Source organism: Nannobrachium achirus (genome assembly GCF_963921795.1).
Source record: "Nannobrachium achirus genome assembly, chromosome: 7".
Taxonomy (NCBI): Eukaryota; Metazoa; Chordata; class Actinopteri; order Myctophiformes; family Myctophidae; genus Nannobrachium; species Nannobrachium achirus.
In genome coordinates this window covers 45,166,007-45,181,727 of record NC_137816.1, presented here as the reverse complement: position 1 = coordinate 45,181,727, position 15,721 = coordinate 45,166,007, and positions in this window count along the sequence as shown.

The following is a 15,721-nucleotide window of genomic DNA, read 5'->3' as shown; positions in this document are numbered from 1 at the left end:
CTGCTCTGGATGTTGAATGGGCAAAGCGGTCTCCCTCACAAGCAGCAGTGGCAGGGGCGTCACAAGGTGGGGGGGGGGAAGTGGGACTGAGTTACTAGGGCCCAAGGTGGAGGGGCTTTAATTATTTTATACTTTAGCTATTGAAAAATAGCAGATATACAAGCTCACAGCGCGGCACTGAGTACCGCGCTATTTTTGAAAAGTCAAAAAAATGTGTGCAAATCTTTAATACCGGTATATGTATTTTTGAAGCAAACTCAAATTTTGCTTCTGAGGGGTCCCTGGAACTAAATATTTTGAGATGGAGGTCTGTGGCCAAAAACATATCATTTTGGGGGTCCTTCACATGAAAACGTTTGAGCACCACTGACATAGAAACTTAGGTTTTACAAAAACCCTTAGAAGGATTTGAAATATTCACGATTTTTCAAAAATAGCAGATCTACTAGCTCGCGCCGCGCTGTGAGCTTTTATATCCGCTATTTTTCACAAAATAATTGAAATAAATCCTTGTACACAGGGCCCAGAATTTGATGCGACACCATTGAGCAGTGGGCCTCCTGTGTGAGACTCAGGGCACCGGTGGCCCCATCCTTCCTGTTGCTGTTGCTTTAACACGGGCAGATCAGATAGTGCTGAACGCGACTAAAAACCCACAAACCAAGGAGGAACACCACCTCTCTTCCTGTGTCATTTTCGCCCCCCTCGGGTCTCTGTAGCCTTCCTGCTGACAGACAACAAGATGAGATGGCAGGAAGAGATGGAGAATGAAGGGATGTCACTGACGTGTTGTGAGGAAGATGCCCCACCGTCCGTCCGCTCTTCTCCCTGCGGCTTTTCTAGCCCATTTAGGCCTAGGGTTATTGACTGCTTTAACCATTGAAAAATAGCAGATATACAAGCTCACAGCGCGGCACCGAGTGCCGCGCTGCGAGCTTGTAGATCTGCTATTTTTGAAAAATCATGATTTTTCTTTGCAAGTTTGAATATATCTATTTAAAAGCGAACATTTGTAACTCAAATATTTGCTTCTGGGTGGTCCCTGGAACAACATATTTTGAGATGGGGGGTCCGTGGCCAAATACCTGTAATTTTGAGGGTCCTTGACATGAAAAAAGTTTGAGAACAACATGATTTAGGGGAAGGATTTAGAAGTCGGGTCAAAGATCGGGTCAAAGATATTCAAAGACACATTTTCACGATTTTTCAAAAATAGCAGATCTACAAGCTCGCAGCGCGGCACTCGGTGCCGCGCTGTGAGCTTGTATATCTGCTATTTTTCTAAAGTTAAAGCATAAAATAATGGTTAAAGTGTTTAAAATCTAACGCGACTCGGGCGCGTTCCAGGTATTTGAGAGCTAGGAGAAGCGGGACTGAACGGTCGAGTCGAAGGAAGTGATGTCACAGGATTACATCATTATAATAAAATGTTCTCTCCCCTGTTGAATGTGTTACTTGTATCATGAACTCGGAGCATTTCACCTGCTTGCCCTGCTTTTAATGAATGGCTGGCAAGTCTGCCATCTTCTGGAGAGATGCTGACACGGCATTAAGGTAACTTGTTGACTAGTTATGGTGATTGATTGCTCGAGGAGATGAATTGAAGGGATGCATAATGTTAGGCTGCTTGTGATTTTATTTCTTCCTTCTAAACATTCATCACCGTTCTGTCACACACAGGGTTGCACTGTCATTGATGCCTCACGCTGGTTTGAGACAGACCGAGTCTACTGTGTGACTGCATGCGCGTGTGTGTGTGTGTGCTTGTGCGTGTGCTTGTGCGCATCTGTATGTGTGTACGTGAAGGGATCACACCCACTTTTAATGGATTTTCCACCTTTGTGGGCCTTGGATTGATTTGTAGCTGCCCACTGATATGACGGATTCACTTTGGAAATGGGTTGTATTAAGCCATTTAGGCCTAGAATTATTGAATGCTTTAACAATTGAAAAATAGCAGATATACAAGCTTGGCACCGAGTGCCGCGCTTTGAAAAATCGTGAAAATGTGTGCGGATTTTTCAATATATACTGTATTTTTCAAAGCAAAGTTTTGTAACTAAAACCTCTTCTTCTGGGGGGTCCCTGGAACAAGATATTTTGAGATGGGGGTCTGCGGCCAAATAAATGTAATTTTGGGGGTCCTTGACATGAAAAAGTTTGAGAACCACTGATTTAGAGGAAGGATTTAGAAGTCGGGTCAAAGACTTTCACACATTTTCACGATTTTTCAAAAATAGCAGATCTACAAGCTCGCAGCGCGGCACTCGGTGCCGCGCTGTGAGCTTGTATATCTGCTATTTTTCAATAGTTAAGGCATAAAATAATGGTTAAAGTGGTTACAATCTAACGCGGACGCGTTCCAGGTTTTCAATGGTTAAATGAGAAGTGCGTGCACTGTGCAGAATGCACGTGGACCGGCCCTCTCCCGGAGTGATGTCTCAGCACGGCATCTTCCAATATCTAAGAGCCAGGCTGCAGTAATCAAACTATTTTAATGTTGTTTCTTTAGAACACTGCACAACAGCCTTAGTTGTGTTTCCTTTTAAAAGAAGGGTTTGTCAGCGTTCTTCCATCAGATAGATAAGGCTTTCATCATCAGCCTTGCTTGCACCGCCTGATAGCCTAGAGGGAGACTTCTTGTTCAAGTTTAAAACTTCCTGCCAAGCTGCCATTCACCAGAGCCTGACAAACTGAAATCAATGATCAATCTGTTTTTAATTATCCTTTGACATTTCGTTTTTTCCCCCCCCGCATAGACTCATGTAGTGGAGGCTCGGTTCTCTGAAATGTTGTGTGCGTGCGCGTGCACGTGTGTGTGAGTGTGTGTGTGTGTGTGTGTGTGTCTGTCTGTCTGTGTGTGTACATATTTTAGATCTGCACTTATGAATTATTCTCTTGGCGATTATTTTATTGATAACTTTTTCAATTAATCGAATGATTGATAAACATGTTTAATTTTTTCAAAAATAAATATATATATTTATAGCCTATACAGAAAACTGATTTTTAATCAGTTTTCAGCTTTTTAATCAATTAAATCGTAATATTTCATACTACCAAAACAAAATACCCTTGTAGATCAACAAATATCAACAAGCTCAACGCGTGGCATCGCTGTGACCTTATAGATTTGCTATTCTTTGCTACTTTTTGTAATTGTGTTAAAAAATACAACCCCCCAGAAACATTTGTTAATAGGTACCGTAGGTAGCATCACAACCGGTTTTAACCACTTGAACCCTATTTTACATTTTGGCTATTAAAATATTGACTGTAAATATCTTGAAAACTATCTTTTTTTTTAAGGTCTGTATGTAGTGTGTCTCTGCAGGACTGCAGTCCTATCCGTCCTGTCTGCTTAACTCCTCTTGTGTCCTGTTGCCTGTGGTGATTAATTAATGACCCATTTGCTTAATTGCACTGAACTAGCAGGGCAGAGGGGGGGGGGGGGGGGGGGGGGTGCTGGTGGGGGGTGCGGCACACACGCATGCTGAGAGATGTTTGTAAAGGCTACGCACACAGTAAAATCCTGACCGCTCATTTAAACCCCAGAGTGTCAAACATGTACCCGTCAGAGTGCTAATGAGTGTTAATTTAACTCTTGACGGTGTAAAACACAGAACCTCTGGAGATTTAAATTGACCCTTTGAAGGATTTTGCTGACTGTAAAGTGGAAGGAAGGATGAAGGGTGAACATTAGTTTGTGAATAGATAATCTCCTGTTGTTTCATTGTACTATTTATCTGTTTTGTTTATGAATATCATGAATTCAAACCTTTGCCTCTACGATTAAATAACCATTATTACTTTTGAATGGTGAAAAAGCAGATCTAGAAGCTCACAATGCGATGTGACATGAGCTTATAGATCGGCTATTTTCACTATTCTTACCAGATTTAGTTCTAATTCTACTCTATTGTATTTTTTTCATCTCAATTTGAAGAGAATATAAGGAAAACCTTGTTTCTTGATTACTCAGTTTGTTATAATTAGATTATTGGTTCGATTGTGGTTCGATATCTTTTCGGTTAATAGTGTAGATTGGACATACTGTACACAGTAAAATCCTATTTGTAACTCTGAGAGTGTACAGATGTAACCAAAACAAATGTACAGATGTAGCCAAATGGACACATCAGCCTACAGGTCCATTTGGCAGAGTTAAATGAACTCTCTCTCTCTTTCTCTTTTATGTTGGATGTGACATCCTGAACACAGTGACATCAGTCACATATCCTTAGGCCATCTGCCACATGCAGGCCAGCCTGGACGTTATTGGTACACAGTTTGGGGACAATCTGTGTGAGAGCCATTTGGTTGACCATTAAATGTCTGTCGGAGGTTTTGGCTCCTTTTTTTTGTACATTTAGAGGTCAATGCTGGTTCATGGCTTAACGCTCATGAAGAAAATTCAATAAGCATTTATTTAGAAGTGTGCGTGTGCAGGCACCTCTGCCAAATGTTTTCTGTGAGTGCTGTTTCCTAAATAATTAGCCACTCTTGGTGGGATTTGAAGCTAGGAGCTTGGGAACATGTAGAGCATCTTCAACGTTTTCAGACCAAGGACCCCTTAACTGAGAGAGAGAGATGAAGCAGGGACCCCCTCTACATATTGTATAAATGCGTTATACAGATTTTCATCGACTTGTTTGACAGCGCTGTCATCAGTCTATGTTGGATTTGTGTTAATGTTTTTTTTCAGACATTTAGCCACTTCAATTGTCGATACGTAGTAAACTTGACCTTTCACTCTGTACTTGGTGTGCTCTTTTTGACCTCTACACCAAACCTTTACTGAAAATAGCAGATCTACAAGCTCTGAGAGCTTGTAGATCTGCTATTTTTGGCTAAAGTTCTCCTCAGAATAGGGATGCGAGGGGTCAACGTTTTTAATTGAAAATAATTATCCTATCACTCAATGATTTGGAGGACCCCCTGTAGTAACTCTGAGGACCCCCTGTTGAAGACCCCTGATGTAGAGAGTGTCTTAACACTGTGAGCCTTTATTGGACCACAATGGAAACAAGTGCACCCAGGACTTTTTTGTTTGATCCTTCTAGCCTAAATGTCTGACTGTACTGTACCTTGTGCTGTTTACACTTCTGACTAATAAAATGTTCAATCTATCAAGCCACCATGCTTTTCATCTCGGTTTTGCTGCTTTCAGCATTTTATCATTTAAAGTTGACATTTGCTGATGTTGACAGATATCCACCTGTCCATCCAGCACTTTAGTCCCACAGACAAGAGACTTTGTAAAGCTGGATTGTGGTGGAATTGGCTGTACACCTTCATGCTCTGCAGAAGAGGAGCCCCTGGTGACCCCATAGTTGTAGTTCCAGGACCACTCTGAGGTCAAAATGTCCATTTGCATACAAAAATAAATAATCTAACACAGGGGTCTTCAACAGGGGGTCCTCAGAGTTACAACAGGGGGTCCTCCAAATCTTTGTGTGATAGAACTTGTTCTTTCTCCTTTTTTGGAGCGGTGAAAGCGCTCCCAATAGACAGGTATATGTCTGTGGCTGGCTGGCTGGCTGGCTGGCTGGCTATGTCTGTAGCCTGGCAATACCTTGAGTGGCCACACACAACACACAAGTTAAAGGAGGGGCGCTGTTGTGCAGGCACAGTGGCACACACACACACACACACACACACACACACACACACGCACACGCACACGCACGTGCACACAGATCTAGAACACACAGAATGTAAAAACATAGATCTAGAACACAGAATCAAAAACAGATCTAGAACATATAGAATCAAAAACATATATCTAGAACACACATAATCAAAAAACAGATCTAGAACACACATAATCAAAAACATAGATCTAGAACACATAGAATCAAAAAACAGATCTAGAACACACATAATCAAAAACATAGATCTAGAACACATAGAATCAAAAACATAGATCTAGAACACAGAATCAAAAACATAGATCTAGAATACGTAAAATCAAAAACATAGATCTAGAACACATAGAATCAAAAACATAGATCTAGAACACAGAATCAAAAACACAGATCTAGAACACAGAATCAACAACATAGCTCTAGAACACATAGAATCAAAAACATAGATCTAGAACACATAGAATCAACAACATAGATCTAGAACACAGAATCAAAAACATAGATCTAGAACATAGAATCAAAAACATAGATCTAGAACACATAGAATCAAAAACATAGATCTAGAACACAGAATCAAAAACACAGATCTAGAACATATAGAATCAACAACATAGCTCTAGAACACAGAATCAAAAACATAGATCTAGAACACATAGAATCAACAACATAGATCTAGAACACAGAATCAAAAACATAGATCTAGAACACATAGGATCAAAAACATAGATCTAGAACACATATAATCAAAAACATAGATCAACACAGAATCAAAAACATAGATCTAGAACACATAGAATCAAAAACAGATCTAAAACACAGAATCAAAAACCGATCTAGAACACATAGCGCTTCTAGGGCACTATTGTGCAGACTAGACACACACACACACACACACACACACACACACACACACACACACACACACACACACACACACACACACACACACACACACACACACACACACACACACACACACACACAGGGTATATGCTCAGATTCACCGCTCCACTTCGAACCGAGGTTTGATTTTTATATTAACCACTTGAATCCCTATAGCGTCCATATTCTGGGAACTTTAGCCGAAAATAGCCGATCTACAAGCTCACAACTATTTTCCGCAAAGAGCTTTGGTGTAGAGGGGGAAAAGAGCAGACTATGTACAGAGTGAAAGGTGAAGTTTAATAAGTATTGACGGTTCAAGTGGTTAAATATCTGAAAACACAAATTGACATGAACCCAAAATACACTGATGATTGACGTGCTGTCAAAAGATGAAACTATATGGAATCTATGAAGAGGTTGTGTGGGTCCCTGCTTCATCTCTCTCTCAACTAAGGGGTCCTTGGCCTGAAAACTTTGATAGAGCCCTGATCTAACAGGCAGATTGCTATTAAAATTGGTGAGTGCACTTATGCTCCCTTATGGGTGAGCCCTGCTGATTTTGGTTGAGCCCACAGCCTTTCCTCTAGCTACTGAGTGCCTCCTTCAGTGAATATGAAACCTGCCCCACCCCCCAGTTCTGTCTCTTAATAACAATTTTAAATGTTTCTCTTCATTTAATACTTTTCTAACTGTGTGTACTGGAAAGCAATACGTTGTTCTCTTTGCACTTACTTTGCACTTACTTTTGTGACTTCATCTGTTGTTTGTTGATTAGCATTCCTGCTTACTCTGCTTACTCTGATTTCACTCTTGAAAGACACACTTGCTCTGGATACAAATGTCTGATAAATGCCTAAAATGTTATTGTGCAAATAAGTGGTTCCTGTATAAGAAACTACTGTATATGGCGCCAGCATATCAGGGTTGAACTATGTACCTCTTCAGACTCCACCTTAGCCCATAGCCCTTACCACAGCACTTACCGTAGCTCTTGCCTATACCATCAATGACCATACATGTAATTTAAATAGCATCTTTTATATTTGATCTTTCATAGTTTTTACTGAATATAGGGCTTGGTCTACCTTTTTCTTAGATTATTATATCTATGCATTTGATGTATTGATGTTGATATACTGATGTATTACCTTTGCTTATTGTAAATCGCTCTGGATTAAGAGTGTCTGCTAAATGCCTAAATTGTATAAATGGGTAAAATGTACAAAGTAAAAAAAACAGAATCCAAAAGTTATAATTATGAGGCTCTATCTCATATTGATCTTCCTCTTTCTGTTTCCGCTGAATGCCTGCTGTTGCTTGTTATTCTGAGCAATGCTACGAGTGCAGCTGGGCTTAGAACAAAGGGAATAGTAATGCTGTTTCTTTCTATCTTTGATTCGAGGTCACCGGTCCATCCCTTCCTCTGGCCCTCATGCAGTGTGTTTTCCTTCCTGGCTGTGTAGAACATCTCTCTCTCTCTCTCAGGGACGTGCTGGCCATTGGGAAAAGCTGGACAACTCCCGAACCGCCGCTTCATTCCTGGCCGGTCCAGGCCGGCCATTAGGAAAACAATTAAAATAAAATGTCGGCCTTCGTTCCATTTTGGGGGCTGGGCGGCCAACAAAGTAAATCGTCACTGTCGGGCAGAAACCTCGTATCTCCAAGTTTCAAATGTGTAATTCTTTTTCGCAAAGCAAAGCCCTGCTTCATCATACAAGGCTGTTGCACAAAAGTAGTGAAAACAGCAGATCTACAAGCACACAACGCCTCGCACCGCGAGGCGTTGTGTGCTTGTAGATCGGCTGTTTTCACTAGTTTAAATAATTTTTTAAATGATAAATACAAAACAAACGGTTTTGGACATACAAGGTTTCCACCCGACAACGAAAGAATATAACTTATGTAATTGGCCCACTGGCTTGTCACTTGTCATGATCTGAAATGGCAAATCTTTGAGTAGCAGCAGCGCTATAGAGAGAGATCTCTCTATAGCGCGCAATGAGGGCCTCTCCAACTCTTTTTCCCGGGCTGAATCAGGGGCCCAGCACGTCCCTGCTCTCTCTCTTCATGTTATTGCGTTTCCACTGTGAGTCTTTTCCTCCAGCAGGGCCAGGTTTTCTCGGGCATCTGTATTCATGCCATGCCAGTGTGCCAGGGTGGGTTATGTCCGCTGGCGCGGGCTGGTGCAGGCAGCAGATGCTTTCACTGCCAGGGAGCATACACAGAGAGAAAGAGAGAGAGAGAGGGAGGGAGAGGAGGGGAGTGAGAATAGTCAGGGACCCACAAGTCCAAAAGCTCAAGGAATAGGGGTGATACCTGTGATGTCTTGCCGTACTTTTTATTTCTGTTTTATCTATTAGTTTGGTCATTAAGGTCCACAGAATGACAGGCCTGCTCTGCCGGAAACATCGCGAAAAAAAGTTATGGCCATTTGTATATTCACTGTCCCATTGACTTCACTCTACAGGAAAAGAAAAATATTAAAAAAAGAAAATAAATGTGCTTTAAGTAGCATGTTAGGGGTTCTTCATGATTCTGAATCCATTGCAAGCATTTGTTTTGCATGAAAAGCATTCCTAGGGCAAAATATCGGCCCCCCAAACTGTGAAAAGTGAAGATTTTTTGATGACTCATCACTTTTTACAATTCTGGGGGGCAAAAATTTAGCCCAAGGAATGTTTTTCATGCAAAACAAATGCTTGCAATGGATTCAGAATCATGAAGAACCCCTAGTTTGACCCCTCACATGCTACTTAAAGCACATTTATTTTTTTGTATTCTTTTCCTGTATAGTGAAGTCGATGGGACAGTGAATATACAAATGGCCATAACTTTTTTTCGCGATGTTTCTAGCAGAGCAGGCCTGTCATTCTGTGGACCTTAATGACCAAACTAATAGATAAAACAGAAATAAAAAGTACGGCAGAACATCACAGGTCCTCTCCCATTAACAGGGACTGGGTCCCTGACTAGAAGGGAGAGGAGGATATGGAAAGAGGCGGCTAGATGGAAGCAGGCTTGGGTGTCTGGCCAGGCTAAGCTGTATTAGTTTAATAGGGCCGGACAGCCTCAGATGAAAAACAGAGAGAAACATCCAGTCGGTGTGCTTAGATGCTGATCCATGCTCATAGCTTTACGTTTGACCATTTGAAAAGGGCGCACGGTAATCGTTGGGTCTCATTCACTGTGTGTTTACATGGATTGCAATAATCTGATTATTGGCTTTATACTGTACGTATATAATCCAGCGAATTGGATTTACACTTGCTGGCCAGTCACCTCCATGTTGTTTTATTTATTCTCACTAAACACAATGTACACACTGTACATTAGTGATTATAAACCTTTTTCATTTCAAGGCCCAACAATTTGACTGACATGCTCTAGGCCCATAGAGTTATATAACATGCCCCGCCCCCTCCTATTAATTTCGATGAAAGTTGCTCAGTGGAAGCACCCAGAAGACTGCCGGAAGTAGCCCAAATAAGGAGTTTGCCTCAATATCGCAGCCAACTCTTGGCCAATAGCTAGCGTTTCAGGTTCTAGATGTCTACCTTGTATCAGTGAACTGTACCTTTTCCTATGCAAACCTCTAATAAAGTCTTCAATCAATCATTCAATCAATCAATCTGGGACCCCAGTCTACACTGTAACATTTTACAGTGTTAATTTAACCATGAGAGAGTACAAACGGAACCAAATGGACCCTTATGGGTCCATTTGGTTCCAGTTGTACACTCTTGGGTGTTAACAGACCCCATTTGGTCCATAACTATCAATCATCACCCTTAGACGTAGCGTCTCACTACAACCAGCTGTGTACCCGCAGCACCATGGGGGAAGAATATAAAACAATTAGTTTACTTTTTATATTTTTTAATTTATCTCCTATTAGCCACACATTGTTACAGAAAGCATCAGCTGATGCCAAGGTTACACAGTGTGTTGGTGCATGCATGCGAGAGAGAGAGAGACAGAGAGATGCGGTGAGAGAACAACATGACAATGAGAGTGCTTGAGATGAAGCACAATACAATCTAACCATTGTCTGGGGCAAAGATATACTGAAAAGAGCAATTAGCTGATTCATGGTTATAGTGCAGGGGTCTTCAACAGGGGGTCCGGGACCCCTAGGGCAGGGGTTTTCAAAGTGCGTGACGGGGCACCCTGGGGTGCCGTGGTGGCAGTCCAGGGGTGCCGCGAGATCATTTGATAATATTTGGACACTTGAAAAAATATTTAGTATAATTTTAAACATGAAGTTATTTTCAGTCAGTTCTAACCAAAATGGCTATTATCTCAACGCTTTCCTCGCAACATAATCACTAAGATATCGTCACTGTCGGGCAGAAACCTTGTATCTCCAAGTTTCAAATTTGTCTGTTCTTTCGCAAAGTAAAGCCCTGCTTCATCATACAAGGCCATCGCACAACGCCTTGCGATGCGAGGTGTTTTGTGCTTGTAGATCTGCTGTTTTCACTAGTTTAGTACATTTTATATATGATAAATACAAATCAAATGGTTTTGGACATACAAGGTTTTCACCTGACAATGACAATATAAAAAAAAAAAAAAACTGTTTATTTTATATATTAATGATATTTGTAGAGTCTCGCATGAATTAAATTGTGTTGTTTTCGCTGATGACACTAATATGTTTTGTTCCGGGGAGGACCTGCAACACCTTATAGATGTGGTAAATAAGGAGATGAGGAAAATAAAATGCTGGTTTGATACAAACAAATTATCCTTAAATTTAAATAAAACAAAGTTCATGGTCTTTGGGAACCGTAAGATTTATGGAAATATTCATGTGGAAATTGAAGATGTGGTGATAGAAAGGGTGTATGAAAACAAGTTCTTGGGTGTTATATTAGACCATAAACTATGCTGGAAACCCCACATAAGTTACCTGTGTTCAAAGATGTCCAGGAGCATTGGCATCTTGGCCAGAACTAAACACATATTGAATTTTAAAGCCTTGCATACTCTATATTGTGCACTTATACTACCATACTTGAATTATTGTGTAGAAGTATGGGGAAACAACTATAAGAGCGCTCTAAAAATGATATGCACTCTACAAAAAAGAGCAATAAGGATAGTGCACAATGTTGGGTATCTTGAGCACACAAATGTATTGTTTTTACAGTCAAAGATTTTAAAATGTATGGACCTAGTTAAATTTAGATCAATGCAGATGGTTTACAAAGCACGGAATTCTTTGCTTCCAAGAAACTTACAAAATATGTTTAAGGATAAAGAAGAGGGAAGGTATGATTTAAGAACAAAGGAAGATTTAGAGCAACCTTTTGCACGCACTACCCAAAGAAATATGTGCATTTCAGTCTGTGGTGTCCATTTGTGGAATGCACTGCAGGAGGACATAAGACAAAGCATTAGTATGCCACAATTTAAAAATAGATATAAAAAAAGCATTTTTAATATTTACAGAAATTAGGAAATTTCAAATTGATGGGGATGATAGAAAGGATACTGAATTGATATGTCAAGTAAAGTACAAATATGAGTGTGAACTTGGTTCATCTATTTGTTTTTCGTTTTACTTTTAATATATACTGTATATTTTGTTTTATATACTGTATAAAACTGTAAAGGAGGGGTAGGATATTATAAGCATCAGCTTTGTCCTACTCCTTTTCGAACACATTTACGATTTATTGTTCATTGAGATGATTGGAATTGTTTTTATATTATATTTTTACTATTGTTTTATTGTTACATTTTACTGTATGAAGTTCGAAATAAATAAAAGAAAGAAAGAAAGAAAGAAAGACAATATGCTATTAATATAAGGTGCTGGGAGTGAAAATTATAATGTAGAGGTGCCTCGAATGAAAAAAATATTTATGGGGTGCCCTGAGACAAAAAGGTTTGGGAACCCCTGCCCTAGGTTAGCCTGATTTCAGACTCAGCTCACGCTTTAGTCTGAAACTGTGCTCCATTCTGAGCGATTTACGGGGGACTTTTTTGCGAGCGTGCACGCGCGTGTCCGCGCGCGAGTGATCGCGACGCACGGTGATCGAGACGCACGGTGGACGCGACGCACCGTCGGGGAGTGTGTGTGGGTGTGTGATTGTGTGTGTGTCTGTCTGTGCCAGTGACTGCTTCCACACAGAACTGCGACCAGAAACTTGTAATCAACATTAAACAGCTTGGTGAAATCAGTGCGCTCGTGCGTGTGTGTGTGTGTGTGTGTCAACTTCGTTTGAATCGTTTCAACTGCTGCGCGGATTGGATATTCGTTAGACCCACCCCACCCCCACCCCCACCCCGCGCGCTCATTGGACAGCCGAAAATAAAAACCGATTCATGTACTAAGCTCCAGACCAGAGAAAGAGTCCACTCTGAGAGTGGGCGGGGTCTCTGGTCTGGAAGCAGGCTAGCCCTAGGTGGTCCTCAGAGTTACTACAGGGGGGCCCCCAAATCTTTGTGATAGGATCGTGTTTTTTACATTAACCACTTGAACCCTAGCCTATTCTGAGTGGAACATTAGCCAAAAATGGCAGATCTACAAGCTTAGCTTGTAGATCTGCCATGAGAGCTTGTAGATCGGCTATTTTTGCAAAGAGGTTTGCAAGGGAAAAGAAGAGCAGACTAAAGTATTCGATGGTTCAAGTGGTTAAATGTCTGAAAATACACACTACTCCAACATGATGACAGTGCTGTCAAACAAGTCTAAGCTGTCAAAGAAATCTCTGGAGAATTATAATCTGCAACGCAATTTTACACAATATATAGAGTAGAGGGGGTCCCTGCTTCATCTCTCTCTCAGCTAAGGGGTCCCTGGCCTGAAAACGCTGAAGACCCCTGTTATAGTGGCTTTTCGCACTGCAGCACCCCTCGCTCAAAATGCCATCAGTGCCTACAGTACTAAATTGTCCAAAATAATTGTGAATAATATAAAAAAAATGTAAACCAGTGGTAATCATTGTACAGTTATATCACTTTGCCATTTTTCTTTCAACATAATTAATGGATTCATGGGTTGTGCAGGCGGCTTTATGTTCCAGAAAACCTTTTCAACCCTTTGTCATTCACCCACTGTCGGTTATTTCGTTGCCTAAGATTATTCTATGAATTTGTTACATACATATTAGATTTATTACACTGTAATAATATCATATTACTAACTAGGATGCATAATCTTTTTGTAAATTAGACTGCAGTCTGCTATTGAACAGGATTTTTTGAGACGGTAAAACATAGTTATTTTGGGATCGATCCATGAACCACAGCGGGTGCTAGTAGGCCTATACCCCACTTTGACAATAGCTGTTATACATAGTAGATTCAGACATGCATCCCAAGAACTAGAGAGATATTCAATAATCAAATCAGCCAAGGAACTCAATTGGCTGAGGTTTTGGACAAGGTTGATGCCCCCCTAGGCTCGCGATGCAGAAGGGAGATGGAGAGTGGGAGACCTCTTGTGTCAAACGCGTCTCAGCTGAAAGCACGGTGGTAGCGGGCGACGTGAAAATAAAAAGAATAAACACTTTGTTGGTATTTTCCCCCTTTTTTCCTGCATAGTAGGCCTACTGCGTCTTATTTGTCTGCCATTCTATGTTAAATGCGCGTCTCCGCAGAAAGCGCAGTGGAAGTGGGCGACATGGTATTTTAAGTATAAAGTTGTCAAAAATGTCAGTAATTTCTTTGTATATTTAGGTTATGTGTCATATCTACCATGTGCAACTTCAAAGCCTACAAGCCAAACAGAAAAGTAATTGTCAATGACAAAAACAATTAAATTGTTAATCACAATTATTTGAGTGACAATTAATCGTCATGTAAAATGTCATAATCTTGACAGCCCTATAATGATTAATTAATTTAGATCGATCTATTGACTCAATGGGCAACGATACAAATCTTTCAGTGAAAAGACTTTGTTTTGAAAACAATGGCTGTTATTGGTGCCACAGGAGAAGAGCAGACATTGTACTGCTCTTCTGTACGAAGGCATGGATTACATCCTACTGAAGGATCCTTTGTCCCAGCAAATGGGTGGCTGGGCCGAGGCTGCTCCGTGTCTGGAAGCAGGGGAGGGGAGGTCGAGCTCGCAGGTAGGAAAAAGCAGGGGCGTCACAAGGGGAGGTAAAGTGTGTTACTAGGGCCCAAGGTGGATGGGCCTTAATTATTTTATACTTTAGCTATTGAAAAACAGCAGATATACAAGCTCACAGCGCGGCACCGAGTGCCGCGCTGCGAGCTTGTAGATCTGCTATTTTTGAAAAGTTGCGAAAATGTGTGAAAATCATATATATTATGTATTTTTTTAAGCAAACATTTGTAACTCAAATGTTGCTTCTGGGGGGTCCCTGGAACGAAATATTTTGAGATTGGGTCCTTGGCCAAATACATATCATTTTGGGGGTCCTTTACATGAAAAGGTTTGAGCACCACTGACATAGGTCTTTCAAAAACCTTAGAAGGATTTGAAATGTTCAAAGATTTTTCAAAAATATCACTCGTGCCACGCTGTGAGCTTGTATATCTGCTATTTTTCAATAGTTAAAGGAGTAGTTCACCCCCAAAATGACTTTTTCTATTGATTACTCTCAATAATATTTTTGGGTTTTTGTTGCATTCCTAAGACAAAAATTTGGTTACAATGAATTGACCCCCATTGATTCCGGATGGGGACCCAAATGCATTTGGGTCCCCATCCGGAATCAAAGGGGGTAAATTTACAATTTACAAGTCTCCATGGCGTGAGTAATCAATAGAAAAAAAAGTCATTTTGGGGGTGAACTATTCCTTTAAAGCACAAAATAATGCGTAATAATGCGTTCCCAGTCTAAATGGGTTAAACCCCGCAGTGAATCCTTGTACCCATGGCCCAAAATTTGGTGTGACACCCCTGGGAAAAAGTATACTGTACGAGTTCTGTGGCTTCTGGCTGGGTCAGCCAGCACACAGTGTACCATTACATAAACAGATAAGAGCCTGTCCCCAGGCTATAGAGCAGGATCATTACACCACAGGGAGAACCAGAGACAATAGCACTTGACAGAGTTTTAGTTTGTGTTCACTGTTTCCAAACCACAGCCACTAGACTTTTGGTGTGGGTTTGCTGTGCGGTCCTCAACTTCCATATCACTGAGCTGTGAACCTGTGATGTCACAACATACTTTTTATTTTAGTTTTTTTCTATTCATTTGGTC